The sequence below is a fragment of the Pogoniulus pusillus genome, chromosome 3 (assembly GCF_015220805.1).
Source record: "Pogoniulus pusillus isolate bPogPus1 chromosome 3, bPogPus1.pri, whole genome shotgun sequence".
Classification (NCBI taxonomy): Eukaryota; Metazoa; Chordata; class Aves; order Piciformes; family Lybiidae; genus Pogoniulus; species Pogoniulus pusillus.
The window spans coordinates 11,419,747-11,432,685 of NC_087266.1; positions in this window are offsets into that span (position 1 = coordinate 11,419,747).

Here is a 12,939-nt window from a genome sequence, read left to right on the forward strand (position 1 = left end):
GAGCACTGGAACAAGCTGCCCAGAGAGGCTGTGGAATCTCCTCCTCTGGAGAATTTCCAAACCCACCTGGGTGCATTCCTGTGAGAACTACCTTAGGGAATGCTGCTTTGGCAGGGTGGGTGGACTCTGATCTCTGGAGGTTCCTTCAACCTCTAATATTCTGTGACTGAGACCTGTTGAAGGGAAGGGAAAGGCAGTAGAACAGTGTTCAAAGAGGTTGCCTTCATATCAAGCAAACCAGGTGTTTCTCATGGCAGCTTCCAGGGTGAGTCTGCAGATCAGGCAATTAGGTGCACCTGGGAACTGCTGCATGAGACCCAGACTCAGCAGCAGGGATGGAGAGGAGTAACCAGATCTCATAGTGCTCTGCAGCAATGGGGTCTGATGAGAGCACTAACTAGGGAGAGGGAATCGCTTCCCTTGGTGCTTTGGCTAGGAAGGACCTAGGAGAGGTCAACAGTGAGAGGAAGGATTCAAGAGCCATACTGACATCATCCTCTAGATCATTAGGGTCACATGGGGATATGGACAGGGATTTCTGTGCTGTTCCCATAGGACTGATACAGTCATACATGGGGTGCTGTCTTCTATGAAGACCTTAACTTCCTATCACACTGCTAGTGATCACAGTATCACCAAGGTTGGAAGAGAACTCATAGATCATCAAGTCCAACCCTTTACCACAGAGCTCAAGGCTAGACCATGGCACCAAGTGCCACCTCCAATCCTGCCTTGAACAGCTCCAGGGACGGCAACTCCACCACCTCCCCGGGCAGCCCATTCCAGTGTCCAATGACTCTCTCAGTGAAGAACTTTCTCCTCACCATGATGGTGGGATGCAGATACTCCTGGATGCAACAGCCTGCTTTCTTTAGTGAAGTGTCACAGAATCATAGAATCAACCAGGTTGGAAGAGACCTCCAAGATCATCCAGTCCAACCTAGCACCCAGCCCTAGCCAGTCAACTAGATCATGTCACCAAGTGCCTCATCCAGTCTTTTCTTGAAGACCCCCAGGGACGGTGCCTCCACCACCTCCCTGGGCAGCCCATTCCAATGGGAAATCACTCTCTCTGTGAAGAACTTCTTTCTAATATCCAGCCTATACCTACCCTGGCACAACTTGAGACTGTGTCCCCTTGTTCTATGACTCCAACACGTGGGAAGAGGGTTTTTTGATTTGTTTTGGGTTTGTTTGGTTGGTTATTTTTTGCTTGGTTTTGTAAAGAAATAAGGACATCCTAAAGGAATCTGTCACAGAAAATATTTTGGATTGAATGCCCTTGTGGTATTTCAATTTAAATTAAAAAGAAATTGGCTTGAGGCTAATTTTTTTTTTTTTTCAGAGGGGGGAGTTTTGAGAAATTAAGTGAATTAATCAGGGAAATCAATTCAATTTGCAACGAGCTGGAATGCAATCCCAGGCAAAAGAGGAATCATCTCAGGGGAATGGCCAAAGCCTGGACTGGATGAAGAATTACCACAAAAAGAATATTAGGAATAACCACAAGCCTGCAATGGATGGAAAAAGAGAGTTTTATTCTAAAGGTCAAGCAGTGCAAGGGTAACGTGAGAATTGCCAAAGTCAAGCTGTGTTACAACTTATAAAGGAAATTAAAACTAGCAAAATGTTCATGAGACATAAATGAGAAAGAAATGTGACTTTTGTGTGTACCTGGAGTGTAGCAGAGCTTACAGATGCAGAATCACAGAATATAATTAGTTGGAAGAGACCTTCAAGATCATCCAGCCCAACCTTTGACCCAGCACAGCAGGGTCATATCAAACCCATGTCCCTAAGTGCCAGATCTATTTAAACACCTCCAGGGGTGGTGACTCCACCACTACCCTGGGCAGACCATTCCAGTGTTTGATAACCCCTTCAATGAGGAATTATTTCCTAACATCCAGGCTGAACCTCCCCTGGCACAGATTGAAACCATTGCCTCTAGTCCTGTCATTTGTCATCATGGAGAAGAGTCTGGACTCTCCCTGACTCCCATTTCCCTTCAGGTAGTTGTACAGAGCAGTGAGGTCTCTCCTCAGCCTCCTCTTCTCCAGGCTGAATGACCCCAGCTCTGTCAAACACTCCTCATAGGCCATGTGCTCCACACCCTTCACAAGCCTTGTTGCCCTTCTCTGGACATGCTCCAGCATCTCGATGTCCTTCCTGTAGTGAGGGGCCCAGAACTGAACACAATACTCAAGGTGTGGCCTCAGCAGTGCTGAGTACAGGGGGATGATCACCTCCCTGTTCTTGCTGGTACAGTGTTTCTAATACAAGCCAGGCTGCCATTTGCCTCCTTTGCCACCTGCACATACTGCTGACTTGTGTTCAGTCAATTATCAACTGGTACCCCCAGGTCCCTCTCCAACCTGTAGCTTTCCAACCACACATCTCCAAGTCTGTAGCTTACCATGGGGTTATTGTGACCCAAGTGCAGGACCTGGCACTTGGCCCTGTTGAACCAGTTCCAGGTTACATCCCTCAAACAATGTAACTCTTTGTTGTCAGGCTTTGGGAAGAAGTGGATGCTGAAGCTCAAACCAAACTCAAGATCATAGAATCATAGAATCAACCAGGTTGGAAGAGACCTCCAAGATCATCCAGCCCAACCTAGCACCCAGCCCTAGCCACTCAACTAGACCATGGCACTAAGTGCCTCAGCCAGGCTTTCCTTGAACACCTCCAGGGATGGTGACTCCACCACCTCCCTGGGCAGCCCATCCCAATGCCAATCACTCTCTCTGGCAAGAACTTCCTCCTAACATCCAGCCTATACCTACCCTGGCACAACTTGAGACTGTGTCCCCTTGTTCTATTGCTGGTTGCCTGGGAGAAGAGGCCACCTCCCACCAAGATGTCCTTGGGCTCAGGAGGTGACCTGGCAGTGAATGGCTGAGCACCAATCCACAGCAGCAAACCAGGATGATGGAAACCAGCCCCAGATTAATGGAAACCACATGAAGGCTATTTAAATGCCATTGGGTTTTCCTCCTTACCTTGAAGTGAGAATGTTTTGGACAAGCCCTCCTTGGGGAACAGGGTGATTGTTTCCATCCTCTTGAGTGGACAGCACTGCAGAGGTCAGCAGGTCCCAGGGTGGTGGAGCAGAGGCTGACCAAAGATTTGGTGCTTTCCCAGACTTCTTCCAGAAGGCTTTCTGGCACTTTTGGAAAAACATGCTGCAAAGAAGAAATCCCAGGAAAACTGTAGACTGGTGCAATGACTTCTGACCCCCACCTAGGATGTTTGATTGTGCTGAGTGACTGGAGAGGAGCACAAGAGCCACATGTCAGCCATATCCTTCTTTTAACCTCAGCCTCAGAGAGCAAAGTAAATGGCCTAAAGGTCAGTAGTCAGCAGGAAAATGATCAAAAATTAAAGTTTATGAGGTCAAAGGGTTTCCCCTGCAGTGACTATGGACTCTTCCTCAAAAAACAGCTTCTTCTGAAACAAATTATTACTTGCCAGCACACTGTGGTCTGGATGCAGAGCCCACAAGAAGGTATCTCTGCCCCCTGGAGCACTGAACCACAGGATTTGGTGAGCTCCCTGAAACATGAATTAGCAATGAAAGTCAAGAGTACAGTGAAATAACCCAAAAAGGGCCACCCAGACACTAAGACATCCTAAGCTGTGAGTCATAGTATCACAGTATCACCAAGGTTGGAAGAGACCTCACAGATCATCAAGTCCAACCCTTTACCACAGAGCCCAAGGCTAGACCATGGCACCAAGTGCCACGTCCAGTCCTACCTTGAACTGCCCCAGGGACGGCGACTCCACCACCTCCCCGGGCAGCCCATTCCAGTGTCCAATGACTCTCTCAGTGAAGAACTTTCTCTGTGTAGCTCAGCCCATCCCTCTGAGTTGTGTGCCATAGAGCAAGGGTCCTGAGCTGGTGAGTGGGCATCTTGCTGAGCAGCACCATCCCTAGAGATCAGCAGCACATCACACAGCCTGAGCTCACTGCAGCATCCAACTGCCCTGGACACACTGACACATAGACATTTTTCCCAGGAAAAAAGATTCCCTGCTCATGCTGTAGACCTTCTTCCACCAGAGTCCTGCCAAGCAAAGCAGTTGCTAAAGCAAGAGAAGAGAATCAAATCTGCTGTGACTTCAGACTCTTCACCCCAGTCTGGGGCACCCTGAGGCTTGTGGAGGTGTGATATGAGTGATGCTGTCTTTAAATTGCACCCTGCTGCACCCCTAACCAAAACCAGATGCTGCAAGGCCCCCAGAGCTGTAAATAACAGCGGCAGCAATAATACTTGCAGCAATAATAACAGTAATGATATCAACCATCCTTACATACCCACCAGAAAATCCATCCATTTGTCACAGCTCACTTATTTTCAACCCAGAGATGTTGCTATAGGCAACGTGGCAACATGATCTGCTGTCTCTCAGAGCAGAATTGAGGAGGGATGTGCAAATGTATCATGATGTGTAACATTTCCACTGCAAAAATCCACCCAAGGATCACTGAGCACTTCCCCAAGGCAAAGGGACCTAATTCCGTGGCATCCTAAAGAGGCAGCTGCTTGTCATCCTGGGAAGAAAAATGCTCAAAGCTAGGCCCTGTAATCTGTGTTGTCCTCTGGAAGGTGCAAAATTTGTCCTGGCTCCTGCTAGCACCATCTGCACACCTCAGGGCAGCCAGCAAGGCTGGGAGCAAGCCTGCCACTTAAGTGGTTGTATTTGCTGTCCTTGATACCTAAGCAAAGAGCTGTCCCAGCTCACCTGGGAGCTGAACAGGGATCAGCTCTCCAGCTTGCCTTATAGAATCATAGAATAGTTTAGGTTGGAAGGGACCTCAAGGATCATCCAGTTCCAACACCCCCCCCCACCCCCCCACCCCCCCCAATAGGCAAGGACACCTCCCACTAGAACAGGCTGTTCAAGGCTTCATCCAGCCTGGCCTTGAACACCTCCCTGGGCAACCTGTTGCAGTGTTTCACCACCCTCACTGTGAAGAACCCTTTCCTAACATCTAGTTTGAACCTCCTTCTGTGAAGAACCCTTTCCTAACATCTAGTTTGAACCTCCTTTCTGCCAGTTTAAATCCATTACCCCTTGTCCTGTCATTACAAGACCTTGTAAATAGTCCCTCCTCAGCCTTCCTGTAGGCTCCCTTCAGATACTGGAAGGCCACGATAAAGTCTCCTTGAAGTCTTCTCTAGGCTGAAGAGCCTCAACTCTTGTAGCCTGTCCTCATAGCGGAGGTGCTTCAGCCCTCTGAGCATCTTCTTGGCCCTCCTCTGGACTTAGTCCAACAGTTCCATGTCCTTCTTGTGCTGGGGGCTCCAGAACTGCACACAGTGCTCCAGGTGGGGTCTGAGGAGAGCAGAGTAAAGGGGGAGAATCCCCTCCCTTGCCCTGATGCCCACACTGCTCTTGCTGCAGCCCAGCACACAGCTGCTGTCTGGGCTGCACATGCACACTGCCAGCTCATGTTGAGCTTTTCATCAACCCAGACCCCCAGGTCCTTTTCCTCAGGGCTGCTCTCAGCCATTCACCACCCAGCCTGTACCTGTGCTTGGGCTGACCCAGGTGCAGGACCTTACACTTGGCCTTATTGAAGCTCATGAGGTTGTCCTGGGCCCACCTCTTCAGCCTGTCCAGGTCCCTCTGGATGGCATCCCTGCCCTCTAGCAAGTCGACTGTGCCAAACAGCTTGGTGCCATTTGCAAGCTTGCTGAGGATGCACTCGATTCCTCTGTCCATGTCACAGACAAAGATGTTAAGCAGCACTGTTCCCCTGAGGGATGTCACCTGTCTTAGGCTGTGGGTAAATCACAAACCTTTTATTTTTCATCCACAGAGCTATGAAAATAGCTCTTGAAGAGGAGATGGAGAACTCCTGAGAGGTCCTGAGTTTGGGATCCTCCTTTTCACTCTCAGCAATGTCACCCCTTGGCGTGTCTCCTGCACCTCATACCAGGTCCAGCCTGCGTCCCATGGAGACCTCCACACCAGATGTAGGAAGTAGAAGGAGCACCTAAGGAGCAGGAAGGTAAGTACCTAAATGCCACCTGAGTGTAAACACTAGAGTAGCCCCACCTTGGATGTTACACCCCAAAAAAATGCAGGCAGAGGGGAAGCTCAAACCTTGGACCTCCAGCTGTCCACAAGGCAATATTATTTGCCTGCTGGCCCTCTCCACTGTGGCAAGCTTCAACCTGCTCTGCCCAGGCTGAAAACACAGCCCAGCTCTGAGTACATTGCAGAGGCCACACACAAAAGGCTCATGGCCAGATCTTCACAGCCTGGCTTCTTCTTCCTTGCTATTACAGCAGACTTCATGCTCTCAAACACCCACATGTGCTTGTGACCCACCACCCAGACATGCAGCGCTCCTCAGCCTTGTGCTAGGAAAACCCCAGTCAAGGAGGTTAAGGAACACCTCTTACTTTATGGTAGAAACTTGAATAAAAACTAAAAAAGCCCCCCATCAAAGTGTCAAAATAATGCCTGTGAGCCCCAGGAGTGCTGTGGATGACAGTTACCTGAAGGTCCAGGTGGGAGAGCAGTGGTCGTATAGGAGAGAACAAGCCCTGGGAGTGGAGGCATTCACAGCACCTGTCACCCTTCTGCTGGGCCACACGGCCATGCCCCTGTGGCCCAGCCACACATCTTCACTCAGCACAGACACAGGTGGATGAGTTGTGTCCTGCTAAGCTGGCCTGGCAGAATCCGTCCATCCCCTAGCACTGGTCCAGCCTTATGGTCTTGGTCAGGAGATAGTGGGAAGCAGGTGCTGAATGTTACCTGGGTGGTGCACTGCCAAGACACAGCTCCCTAGGTCCACGGGCAGCAGCACATGTGGGCATTTGCCCAGGCTATGAAAATGGTCTGATGAAGTGTCCTTTGGAGGAGCAGGAGGTGGGGACTGGCAGAGGGGCCAGCGCAAAGCCACTGGCCACAAGAGCCGCAGGAGATGAAGGAGGCTGAGAGCTTGGGAGGAGCCGAGACCCCGGCCCACACAGGGGCTGCTGGGGGATGAGAAAGAGGAAGAGGAAGATGCAGGAGGAGCAGCACTATGGAGCCTTCAGTTTACTGGAGGCAAGCCCTTAGTTCATAATCACTTATGTGCAAGAGTGCTGTCCTGCTCACTGCCTGCCGTGGTGCTAATGACTGAGCTTTTAGATGCACAAAGTGATGCTGGGAGTGCAGTACCAAATATAGGAGTAGGATTTCACAGTATCACCAAGTTTGGAAGAGACCTCACAGATCATCAAGTCCAACCCTTTACCACAGAGCTCAAGGCTAGACCATGGCACCAAGTGCCACATCCAACCTTGCCTTGAACAGCTCCAGGGACGGCGACTCCACCACCTCCCCGGGCAGCCCATTCCAGTGTCCAATGACTCTCTCAGTGAAGAACTTTCTCCTCACCTCCAGCCTAAATTTCCCCTGGCGCAGCCTGAGGCTGTGTCCTCTCGTTCTGGTGCTGGCCACCTGAGAGAAGAGAGCAACCTCCTCCTGGCCACAACCACCCCTCAGGTAGCTGTAGACAGCAATAAGGTCTCCCCTGAGCCTCCTCTTCTCCAGGCTAAACAATCCCAGCTCCCTCAGCCTCTCCTCGTAGGGCTGTGCTCAAGGCCTCTCACCAGCCTCGTCACCCTTCTCTGGACACACTCAAGCATCTGAATATCCTTCCTAAACTGGGGGGCCCAGAGATGTTCCAGAAGCCAGCAAAAACTGAGCCAAGATCCTCAAGATTTGACCCAGACAGAGAGCGTGGCCACTGTTGTGTGGGAGGAAGATTGTGCCTTACTGTCAGTGATACTCAACCAGAGCATTACAGCAGAGGGGGACAGAGCTGGGATGGAGACATAACCTATGGGCAGGGAAAGACTTTGGCACAGGATGGGGTCTGAGCAGGGAGAGAGATGCCCCTAGCAGAACTGTAGTGATTCCTGGGTGAGATACCAGGGCTGCCAAGAGGCCCTTAGCTCCAAAACAAGCTCATTGTTTCTGAAAGCCAGCAAAGCAAATCTTCCCTACAGCCTGGATGGCCCAGAGTGAGGTGCTTGTCTCTGGAACATCACCGAATGGGAGTGGGGAGAAGAAAAGAACTGGGAAAAAATGATTTCTTTGGCATAAGGACATAATGGGAAGGCTTAGCACTGTGTGGGCTAGTCCAGCAGGGCAACGATTATCCTGCTGGCTGCCCCTCCAGCCCTCAGCCACCCCAGAGCTGAGAAGAGTACCAGAACTGCTCAGCCTTGTATAAATAAGCTCTTCCTCTGGTTTTCCAAAGAAAGGGAGTTCTATTCTTGGAAAAGACACTGACTTAATGAAAGTGACCTTCACATAAAACACAACTCTTTTGTAAACAGAGATTATTCTAAATATTATTAAAATATCAGTCTGCATTTCCAGAACCCAGCATCTGTCACAAAGGACAGCCAGGGGGGTCAAGAGAAGCTGAAAGCTTGTTGCTTCTTTTTTTGTCTGCAGGAGATAGTTTTGCTTTGACCCTTCTGAATCAGTAAGCTAAAACCTTTCACCTGACTCCATGTTTTATTTTCCCTCAAACTTTTAGAGTAGTTGGAGGCACCAGGAAAGGGAGCAGGGTGCTGTGGTCTTGCCTCATTTGAGCCATTTGCTCAACCATTTTAAAACACCAGCAACAGACACTCTCTAGACAAGGCACAGAAAAAACTGATGCTGCCTCTGATTGCTGATGAGAGCTGTCCCTTGCCAGATAAACACTGCTCACAAGAGAGGAGTCAAAAATGCAGCGTGTAAATGGAGTGGGCACAAGAACAGATCTAGTTTATATGAGAGGAGCTTGGGTTTGCTTCTTTCTCTTGGGTTCTCTGGCCTTGCCTTGACCCATCATGCTATGTCTTGCAGCCTCTAAGGTGAAAGAGTTCCCTGGGCTGAAACAACAAAGAGGCCATTGCAAGAAAGATCCCTGATGGGCAAGTGAGCCTGTTCTGTCTTCTCTGTGGTCTCTGCATCCTGCAGGGGTAGCGTTAAAGGATTAGAAAGATGCAACTGAGCAGGCCTGAGGCTTGGATTTGGAATCCAAATGCTTCCAAGCAAGGGGAAAAAAAAGAGAAAAATGTTTTCGTGACCAGGAAAAGACACAACTGACTTTTAGGATGCTTAGGATATTCCAAAATAGTCTTTGGTTTATTCTAATTTCCATTTAGAAAACACACTTCACTAAGAAAAGAATTCCAAGTATTTAGAAACATGTTGGTCTTGCTCTTCCATTTACAACAGCAAAGACCAAGAATGACTCCATGGCAGCCAGCAGCATAATGCTGGGATAAAGCCAGAGCCATGGCAGTCACAGGATTAATTGCTCAGAGCATTGGTTTTCAAACATCCTGGGACAGAAATTAGATCTCCAAAAGCTTCCAGCTCCCTTCTTAACTGACTGCAATTTCAGACATTGCCCAGCATTTTGTCACAGATGCTGAGTGCTTTGGAAAACCTGCTGACAGGCCCCTGAACTGGTTGTCAAAAGAGCAATGGTCTGTGCTGAGACTCTTAAACTCATCCTTGGTGGCAGCTGAAACAAGTTCTGCTGAGCTGTGAGAGCAGACAAATGAGTCCATCTGGTCCTAGTTAGTGAGTTATCACCTCTTCAGCTAAGGCACAGGAGTGGGAAGAGCTTCTCTTCTGCCTACATTACTCTGCTCATCTTTCTGCTCATCCATCACACTCCTTCCTGTCCCTTGGTTTCTTCCCTTCGTTGCACTTCACAGTTTTGTTATGTTCCTTCTTTCTCTTTCTGCATCTGCTAGTCCTGCAGTGTGTCTGTCTCTAATTGAGTATGGCCCAAAAGCCCCCCAGGTCTCCTGTCAAGCCCCTCCTTGCATTCCCTTGCACCAAGGTGCCTCGTAGCATCTGTCCATTGTCTTGCAATGTGCTCATTCCAGTTGTCAGGTCTGATATTCTTGCAAGGAGGTCTTGGGGAAAAAAAAAAAACAAATTAAATAACAAACCCACTCCAAACAATTAAATGCTGTAGAGGAGCCAGGCAGGCAGGCTGCAGTAGTACAAAAAGGAAAGGTTTCATCCATAAAGCCTCTTATCTCCAATAACTAGTTGATGGGCTAGTGCTACCCCAGACATGTCCCAGTGGGTAACCACTGCCCACCACAGAAGTGTGGTGCAGCTACTGTTGATGCCAACAAGCACTTTTCTCTACCAGGGACTGTATTTACTTCATCTCACTTCAGTGTTCCACACATACCGGCAGAAGACATCACTGCCCAGGTCTTGCTTCAGGACCAGGGGTGGCCTCCAGCCTGAGCTACTCACAGGTGCATAACCCATGAATTTACCAAAGGGACTTAGAGCAACATTAATACAGACCTTCTGCACCTCCATTGCAAACACTGAGGCTATTAGATGCATTAAGGGAGGTCACAGAATCACCAAATCATAGAATGGTCTGGGTTGGAAGGGACCTCTAAAAGTCATCTAGTCCAACCTGCCCTGCAGTCTGCAGGGGCATCCTCAGCTAGATCAGGTTGCCCAGAGCCCTGTCAAGCCTCGCCTTATCTCCAGGGATGGGGCAACCTGTTCCAGTGGTCGATCACCCTCATAGTTAAGAACCTGTTCCAATTTAAATCTGCTCTTCTCTAGTTTGAAGCCACAGTCGAGTTGAAGATGTCCCTGCTGACTGCAGAGGGGTTGGACTAGGTGACTTTTGGAGGTCGCATCCAACACAGACCATTCTATGAATTCTATGATTTTGCTAAGATCAGTGGCACTAAGCTTCTGCTCCTGAACCACTGCTCAGATGCTACAAAGAGGGGGGAAATCCCACACTTCACAGACACTTTTATCTTACCCTTTAGTTGCATTCCAACTCTTTGAACCAAAGCAATTAAAAAGCTAGACACAGGCACTATTTCATTTTCGATCCTATTTCCCTGCCAGACACAGTATTATGGCTTTGATTACATCCCATGATACACCCACCTATGACAAGAAAAGAGTCAAGTCTGAAATTCATAAAAGCTAAGCTGCATGATTTCAAAGGAGGAAAGCAGCACCATGTTAAAATGTATCCACGATTAAACAACATAAGAATTCAGTGCTAATTCATTTCAAATGAGAGATTTGGAGTCACCGTCACTGGAGGTGTTCAGGAAAAGCCTGGATGAGGCACTCAGTGCCATGGTCTAGTTGCTTGGACAGGGCTGGGGGATAGGTTGAACTGGATGATCTTGGAGGCCTCTTCCAACCTGGTTGATTCTATGATTATTCTACTTTCTGCTTACCTCCAGCTCAAAAAGAGTGCTCAGAGGAGCCTTTCTTAGGCAACGTGACTTTTCCAAATGTGCCTATTTATGCTCTGCTTGAAACAGATCCTGAGGGACATGAAGTCTGGCAATGAGGTTGTATTTGCTTTTATCAGTAAACATGATGATCTATCAGCCTGCCTAAGAAAAAAAGCAGCTGAACTTATACAAAATGAAGAATTCATTTCTTTGAAAAAGCATTCAAAAGTTTTCTCCCAAATCAGCAAGAAGTTTTGTTCTTGACCATCAAGTAACTAAATTTCACCCTGAATGTCTAAAGGAGATGTAAGGACTTCCATGGATGAGTATTTTCTTTCCCCCCCTCACGAATCTGCATTGCAGAGCAGTAGGCACTGAGGAAATAATAAATCAGAGAAGCCCCTATATGATTCTGACTCTCCTTAGAAGAGAATTAAGGCTTCAGGCTCCAACTAGCCATGACTGCAGATATTAATAAACACTTAAGCCTGAAGAAATCTCAACATCAGCACGTCCCTCCAAGGCTTGAATCCTACACATCTTCCTTTGAAGTGAAGCACTTCAAGGCAGCATCGCCCATCCACTTGATGGTTTGACCCTGTGCTCAGATCTCGCCTCCAGTATGAGACACTTTAAGGTATTTGCAGTTGCAAGGAGGAACAAAAAAAAAGGCAGACAGAAATTTCAGCAGCTCAATGGGAATCGACCCACGTGTGGCTGAAAGAAGACACCAGGCTGTCAACACCCCAGGCACCAGCTGAGCTACCCAGGAGGCACTCATAGGTGACCAGAGCAAGTTACCACATCATCTCTGCCCTGGGTTTTGTTTCAAACAACATCCAAGTTGAGAGCAGCAGGGCAATCCAAAATTCTCCTTCCAGACATGGACAGGATGCCTATGTGGTACCTAGGACTACATGGAATTCCTGGAAAACAGACACAGCCATTTTGTGACTTTCAGCATGAAGCCTTTAATAGTCAGCCACCTACTCAAAGAAGACAAATAGCTGCTAAACATTTAGAACCTCGTCTACACACAATTATTTCCAGCTGTGGGACTTCAGCTTTATCCCTTGCACTATTAATCCCTTTAGAAATATAAAACATATTCCTAGCAAAAATTTGAAAGGCAAAGACTTAAAAAACACACAAATGCCCTGCCAGTTTAACTGTTAGTCCCCATGGAAAAAGAGATCCTGGTTTTCAGGTCCAATGCAACAGTAAAGACAATCATAAATGGGGGGAACTGTTAATATACAATCATAGAACCAGTCAGGGTTGGGACCACAAGGACCATCTACTTCCAACCCCCCTGCTGTGCCCAGGGACACCCTACCCTAGAGCAGGCTGCCCACAGCCTCATCCAGACTGGCCTTAAACACCTCCAGGCATAGGGCCTCAATCACCTCCCTGGACAACTTATTCCAGGGTCTCACCACTTGCATGCTGAAAAACTCCATCCTCACGTCCAGTCTGAATCTCCCCAGCTTTGCTCCATTCCCCCTAGTCCTGTCACTACCTGATACACTAAAAAGTCCCTCCCCAGCTTTTTTGTAGGCTCCCTTTGGATACTGGAAGGCCACAAGAAGGTCACCTGGGAGCCTCCTCTTCTCCAGCCTGAACAGCCCCAACTCTTTCAGTCTGTCCTCACAGAAGAGGTGCTCCAGCCCTCTCATCA